This window comes from Quercus robur, chromosome 8, assembly GCF_932294415.1.
Source record: "Quercus robur chromosome 8, dhQueRobu3.1, whole genome shotgun sequence".
Classification (NCBI taxonomy): Eukaryota; Viridiplantae; Streptophyta; class Magnoliopsida; order Fagales; family Fagaceae; genus Quercus; species Quercus robur.
This window is the reverse complement of record NC_065541.1, coordinates 1,031,142-1,038,638: the sequence shown is the minus strand read 5'-3', so window position 1 is coordinate 1,038,638 and position 7,497 is coordinate 1,031,142. Positions and strand designations below refer to the sequence as shown.

At 32.1% G+C, this 7,497-nt stretch overlaps 1 long non-coding RNA gene across 2 annotated transcripts; it reads right to left on the bottom strand.

Moving 5' to 3' along the window:
• Positions 1–3,752: 3,752 nt before the first annotated feature.
• Positions 3,753–6,513, bottom strand: LOC126694110 (uncharacterized). Of its 2 annotated transcripts, XR_007645600.1 has the most exons (5): positions 5,963–6,513; positions 5,609–5,675; positions 5,224–5,363; positions 5,028–5,138; positions 3,753–4,077 (listed from the first exon to the last, which is right to left on the bottom strand). It is a non-coding gene; the product is annotated as an uncharacterized LOC126694110 (long non-coding RNA). The 2 variants fall into 2 exon arrangements; XR_007645599.1 differs by having other exon boundaries at positions 3,753–5,138; positions 5,963–6,225.
• Positions 6,514–7,497: the final 984 nt, after the last annotated feature.

Below are 7,497 nucleotides of genomic sequence, written 5' to 3'. Positions count from 1 at the left end.
TGTCATCACTCATCATTCCTCACTCAATTTTCGTTACTCATCACTCATCACTTAAAATACCCCAATTTCCCTAAACCCACCCAAACGGCACTCATCACTTAGTTCTTCCATTACTTTTTGTTTCAAAAAAAAAAAAAAAAGTCAAGATATGCAACTGAACAGTGAGAGATATGCGGTTGGGCTTTGTTTCAAAAAAAAAAAAAAAACCAAAAGTCAAACATTGCGGCTGAACAGTGAGAGAGTTGCAAGTTTAATTATTAAAGAAACTAAGTTATGGAAATTGAAAACACCTAAAATGTGTTTTCAGTTTCCATAACTCATAACTCAAAAATCAGATAATTGAGTGATGGAAACAAAAACTGAAAACAAAATCCAAACGGACTTCTCAGCCATGGGTCCCACCATTTTTGAGTTATGAGTTATGAAAATAGAGTTATGAGTTATGGAAACAGCAAATCCAACAGCCCCTTAACTTCTCATTTTTCTGTATCTTTGCTTCTCAGAATTTTCAAAATTCCCATGAGTTGCAAATTCAATATATATATATATATATATATATATATTCATTGTGTTCACAATCCATGCAATAAATCATAGCATTGTATAGGAACTAATTAAAGTCACAAGCAACCGGCAATTTGATGCATCTACCTGCCAAATTTTCTCTTATTCTTTTATTTGCTCTAAATAATAATATCAATTTTATTGTGGAAATACATTATTTAGCCATTATTTTAAAATCTTGCATTCTCTAAAGAATTTAATCATAGAACTGCAGGCCAGTACTTATAGAATGACGTACCATATATAATTATTGGCAAAAGACTAAAATATAACTAAATTTTGAAGTATATATAACACTTAATCTCCTATGGTTATATTATATGTTTTAGGAGTAAACCGCCATTTAATCTCCCTCACTATTAAAAGTGTAAAGTTGAATTTATTCAACTGTATGTTGGCTAAATTTCGTGTCAAATTTACTTATAATTCAGTATTTAGAAACCTTGTATTTAGGTGGGAATAATGTAAGGGTTGTGTGTGTGAGAGTGTGAAGATTTGATCAAAAGTGTGCAAAAAGAAGGTGACTTGCAACTGACTTGCCAAATGAAGCACATGTGTGAAGCATGTAGGAAGATGAAGAGTCAGGCTAGCTGGATCACTACAGGACAAAAAGTACAATCGGGCCTAGTCTGGTAATTGGCGACTGGAACTCGCGACTCATCCCAATTGCAAAGTGACTTGCCAGTGCATCCTGTTTTGCTGAAAAATGACTTTTCACAATTTATCTCATACCCTACTATAAATACCCTTATACCCATGAAATGTGGAAGGCTTCCAGGGAGAATTTTGAGAGAAAAACCCTAGAGAAAAATAAGATTGATTCATCCACAATCTTATACATTTGATTCTCCAAATTCCTCTATTCTCACCCTCTTCATTGTTATACCCATGAGAGGATTATAAACCAGATCCTTACCTCACCAATTTAGAATAGTGAGAAGGTTCTTGGTGTTTGCAGTTCAAGAGAGAACCAATTTATATTGGTTGATACAATGAGCTAATTGCAGGATCCAGAAAGTTAGAGAAGACATGGTTCGGCATAACCTTGTTCGAGCAAGAAGCTTGGAGAGCTTAGGTGCATTGGGTAGATTAGGCTTGGAGAGTCTATTATTATTCATATATCCCAACTGATTTTCTAGTGGATCATTTACCGTTTGGAGGGCTGCAGAGAGGTTTTTCGCTGAGTTCTTCAGTTTCCTCTTCGATAACACATGCCAATATTATCTTGTGTTTACATCTCTCTTTCCCTTACTCTTAGCTTTTAATTTCTGCTAGTTGTGTTTAATTAATGGCTTAGAGTAGTTTGGTAATTTGGGTATTGTTTATATTTCATATTCTGCACATATATTGTTTGAATATAATCTTATATTGGAAAATTTGTTTTTGGGGGTCTAAACATTCACAAGTGTTTTATACACTAAGTGAGTTTTCAAAAAAGTGATATCAACATGTGCGTATCTTAATTAAGCACTTGAAACAAGCTCGGTTTTCATGTGGGAAATGCTCCACCTCTTTTAATAATAGCATTTCTTACTTTCTTCAGATTACATGGATACACATACACTGCACCACCAACCCTCAACCATGTCTTCTTCAACTTCACCATATGCACTACTGGGAAATCCTTGGATGCAGTTTTGTCATTGTGGAACAAGGGCACCAGTGAAGACATCATGGACAGGTGGAAGCATCGGGAGGAGGTTTGGGCGTGTGAAAAATATGGGGTATTGTACTAATTTGAGAGAATCTATGAAAACGACTTTTGTTCCACAATTTTTGCAACAACCTGACATGTGCGACTATAAATTGTCGAGAAAAAACTAGTAGGTCCATGTGAAAGTTCATCGAAAAAAATTAATGATACATGATAAACTTTCATAATCGTTTTCACAATTTGTTGACATGTTAAGTCACGATTAGAACAACATTTTTATATAGGTCCATTTTTACATGACACTGTTTTTATTAACACTAATTACAACATGCCATCTAATTAATTGTAAAAATTTTGTATCCCTAATTATAAACTACTTATTGAATCTGAAAGTATATTATCATCTCTCTATCTCTCTCAATCTGTTATTTAATTATTAATTAATTTTTGAACCTCTTTATTGCTGCAAGGTTGATGACACTTGAGGATACTTTGCTTGGCTTGACCCTCCTACATGTGCACGTGGTAGAGAATTGCTGCCTTGCTTAGAGACAAGATAGATAGCTTACAGAAGGAGGTGGCAGCAGCCCATGCAAAGGAAATTAAAATCTCTCCAACATTCACCTTTATAACTAGTACTGTTTTTGGGTTTTGTTTGATAATAGTCTTCTGGGTCCTATTTATCGAATGATATTTATGTACTCTTAACCTGGATATAGTTTTTTTCTTTAAATAAGTTTGGTGAAATAAAAATTCTAACTTTTTTTTACGACTAGAGAATGTCTTGCACAATGTGTGAATATTTTGCAATTTTATATTAAATAATTTTTATGTTTTTTAAGACCATATATAAAACTCAGTTTATTTGTATAATCTATATATATATATATATATATATATAAATTAAATAATAGGTGAAATTGAGAGAAACTCAAATTAGAATTTCAAATTAAAATTCCAATTTTGCATCATGTGTCCTAAATTATTTATTTTTAAAGATTTTTATTTCTTAATTTAAAATCAAATGTGAGACCACATTATAAATATCCATCCAAATGAATTATTAAATACAAAAACCAAAGAGTCTAGAATAAATGAATCATAAAAAAAAAAAAAAAAAAATTGTACTTAACAATATATATATATATATATATATTTTAAAAAGAGAATTTACATTTTATATCTAATAATATCCTTACAAAATTTTTTAAAGAGTTAACAAAATATAAAAATTACTATCAATAGTACTTAAATTATATATATATATATATATATGAATTATATTACGCATCTTATTGTATATCTTTAAATGTATCCATGCATACACATGAAGTTACAAGCTAGTATTTATAATGTTTTTCCACATTATTGTTGAAGTCTTTGAAATTCGATTTCTTAATTCATATTTTATAGTCTAGATAGGTGTTAGGATAAGATGAGACAACAATATTGGGCTAGATAGATGTATTAGTGTACTTGAAGGTACAAATCATACTCATGTCCCATAAATCTATGTTAATGAATTATAGCATAATTAAACACCAAACAAAAATGTTTCTAATAAATTCTGGCATATTCTGTTTGAAATATAAAAAATCAATTTATATATATACATAACCAAACTTCAGCAAATACTACATCAAAAAAAAACTTCAGCAAATACTACGTGCCTAAATAATCAAACTGTACACTGAACGAAACAACTTTCTCACAAAAATGTAAGCAAAAATGATGCCTTTTCCTAGGTCTAGCTCCTTCTAATTGGCTCGTTGTTAAATCTCCTGTTAGAATAGAAGCAACAATAATGATGGGAACTTGCGCCATGCTTCCAGTCCCACTTCCAGAAAAGTAGCAACTCTCTTGGTAATTAGGGAAAATCAAAGCAATTGATTGTGAATATATATATATATATATATATATATAAGAAAACATTTATTCCTTTATCTTTTGAATTATATAATAACAATTGATTATGAGGGTATAAAGTTAATTTTATACAAAATCTAACTCTCCTCCATTTCACAATAAGGTAATAGAGTAAATTCGCATAAAAATTAATATTTTTCTCCTATTTTCCATCCAAATTGGATAAAAAGCAACAGTGTAACACTACGACACATAATAATTTTTTGCAATAGTTGAGTGGTCAAGTTTCTACTGGTTCTCACTACAACAAAGCTAACTTTCTTCAAGTGTCAAAATCCTTGAAAAAGTAATTAAAAAACCTCGAGAAAAATTATTTTAAGAGTCAAATCGACCCTTGATAACCTTCTAAACTTATCCCGTCAAAAAAGAAATTTTGAAGGCCTTCATGACCCTCAAAACAAGTGCTCTAATCTTTTTTTAAGGGTCAAGAGACCCTTAAATAACCTTATTTACCAAGGGTTAAAAGATCTACATGTACAACCCTTGATAAATAAGGTTATTTAAGGGTCTTTTGACCCTCAAAATAAGATTTTCTTTAAAAAAAAAAAAAAAAAAAACCCACACTACAACCAAATACATCATGTCCAATGTACTAATTAATTGTCTAACCAGTGTATTTCCTGTATGCTTGGGTGGCTCATTTTTTCGGATTTATAAAATCTTATTACTTACCAAAAAAAAATAATTATCCTTTGCACATACATAGATCTTATTCCTAGGGCATCACAAAAACCGCTAGTTCATATAGAGCCATCAAACTGGCCGAACTAGCAACTAGAGCTCTATGCATTATATGGATAGATATCAATCAACCCGGATCATTATAAGACAAAAATTAACATCTGAAAATAAGAATATTTTAAAGGTACTGAAAGAGCATGACCTTGGAACTGAATTCTTCTGTCGAAAGCGAAGAATCCATTTTCAACAAGGCAGCCAAAGCAGGGGCAGCAGCTGAACCAAATTCAAGTGCAGAAGCTAATAATGGAACTAACTGTAGAAACAAGAAAACAAAAACATAAGCTTGCATTCAAAGACATTTCAAGTAGATATATAACATTAGAATTTCCATGTCACACCTTTTTCAGGACAATTGGACGAGGAAGCTTCTCTGCTAAATTTGGAAGCTTGCGGAAGAAGGTATCCTTTTCAACACTGTCTTTTAAATTTAGAATCTCCATAAAATGTATTGTATCCACCAGTTTATTTTGGAAATATTCTGCCAATCCATTGGTTGAAAAACTTTATAATAAGAGGAAAAAGAATGGCAGGAAAAGAAAATCCAAGAAGCAACATTATGCCAAAAACAGAAAAGCAGAGCTGAGTATAAGAATTCATAGCGAATTTCATCAAAATAGGTACACAACTTGACATAGCCACCACTCACAAGGCACATCATGTAGCAGGTTACCAAGACTAGAGTTTCTCCAAAATTATTAAATACAATCAGGTTTAGGAACTCACCACTATTTTCAATAAGCTTTGATGTATTCAACCTATGAGAAAGCCGCTGATAATCTGGAAGCAAAGACTGTGAGGCAAGAAAACAGATGCAAATGAAAATTGAATCAAAGCAACCAACACATGCATAAACAACATAACACAACAATTAATATATTACTACAAAATAGAGGTAATGAAGGCAAAGGTTGGGTGGAGATAGTGTAGTGAAGAGGCAGGGAAATAACTCATTGTAAGAACTCACAAAGCCCTACACAAAACCAATACAAAATGCCAAAAAAAAAAAAAAAATTTACCCAATTCCGTTTAATCTAAAGTTGGATTAAAAATTTTAAAAATCTTCAATGAGGGACACACCTTAAGTTGTCCTCAACCGGAAAAGAGTACTAAATCCAACGGAAAAGCCTGCATAAAAAAATATTTCAACATTAGAGTTTCAGTCTTGTTGAGGAATGAGGATCTATAGACTACTCCAATGTTTTGCAACTAAGGCTTTATATCAACAGTCAAAATCTGTTTTACTATTGCTAACTCATATGACCTTACAACTTTTGCTCAAGATGTACCAACAAATTGAAATTGGTCCATCTTATCACTCAGTGTGTTCAAGGTGACATTATGTTATCAAAAAAAAAAAAATGATTTTATCAATCAATAGCAAATCATATGCCTTCACTTGTCTCCATTGTGATCTCAATCTCCATCTTGCTTGTGAGTTGTGAGGAAGAAAGATACCCACTGTTTTACCCACTTATCACTGTGCAGACTGTCATTTTGTTGCTGAACTTAAATGCATCATCTTTCGGGCAACCTGATATATATAGAATCTTATTTTTATTTTTGAAGACCCAAAATTTAAAACCATAACCTACTAGCTACTAGCGAAGATCTTTTTATTTAAGAATTGAAATCACCCTGAGACTTGAGATCCTCAGAAAGACTTTTAGTTTTCCTTTTCCCTTTCCCCGAAAGACTTTTGTACTCTCCCTTTTGTACTTTACTTTCTTTTGTAATCTTATAGCTTCCTTTCAAACAGCTTGTAACCTTACCTTTCCAGACAGATAATCTTGTAACCCTTTACAGACTTTACTTTGTAATCTTGTAACTCTTCAGACAGTGTTTATTTTCAAAGCTTGTAAGAAAGACAGAAGTTTTCAGTTTTAATCAAAGACAAAAGTATTTTCAAGTAAGATTTTATTTGTTTCAGTTTTCATATTCCATACCCTGTTTTAATCTATTTTGACTATATCTATTTTGCTATTCTCTTCTTTATAAACTATTTTATCATTGTTTATGCTTCTATATTACTGCTGTGCTCACTCCTAGGTAGTCATTGGTATCAGAGCCATGGATGGTAGGTGTATGAGTTTTATTTCTTTGCAATTAAGACGTTACTAGGAACTTATATTACTACTTTAGCCACTACTTGCTCCTTGTTAGCGTTGGTCAGCCTACAGACTCGTTGGCAAACCATAGTTTCGCGTTGGTCAGCCCCTTTGTTGTAGCCGACGGACAGGCGTTGTTTGGGTGGTCCCGCAATGGTGTTTTCCCGAGGAGGTGGTCCCGATGGCAAGGATACCAGTGGTTAGTAATAGTTCCGCCAGTAATTATTAATTGTTTAGAAAGAGAATAAATACATTTATCAGTTCATCATCTGTTTGCTTGTTCACACTTAGGCTAGGCACACACTAATTGAAACATGGACTATGATGATATAGATTATGATGAAGGTTATAGCATGAAAGATATAGATGATAATTGGTCAAATAGTGATATGGATTATGAAACTGATTCTGACAGTGAAATTGATGATTATAATTATAATAGTAACACAAATAATTGGAGTAATTTAACAGGAGATAAAATCAACCGACAGACTAATAACCACAATA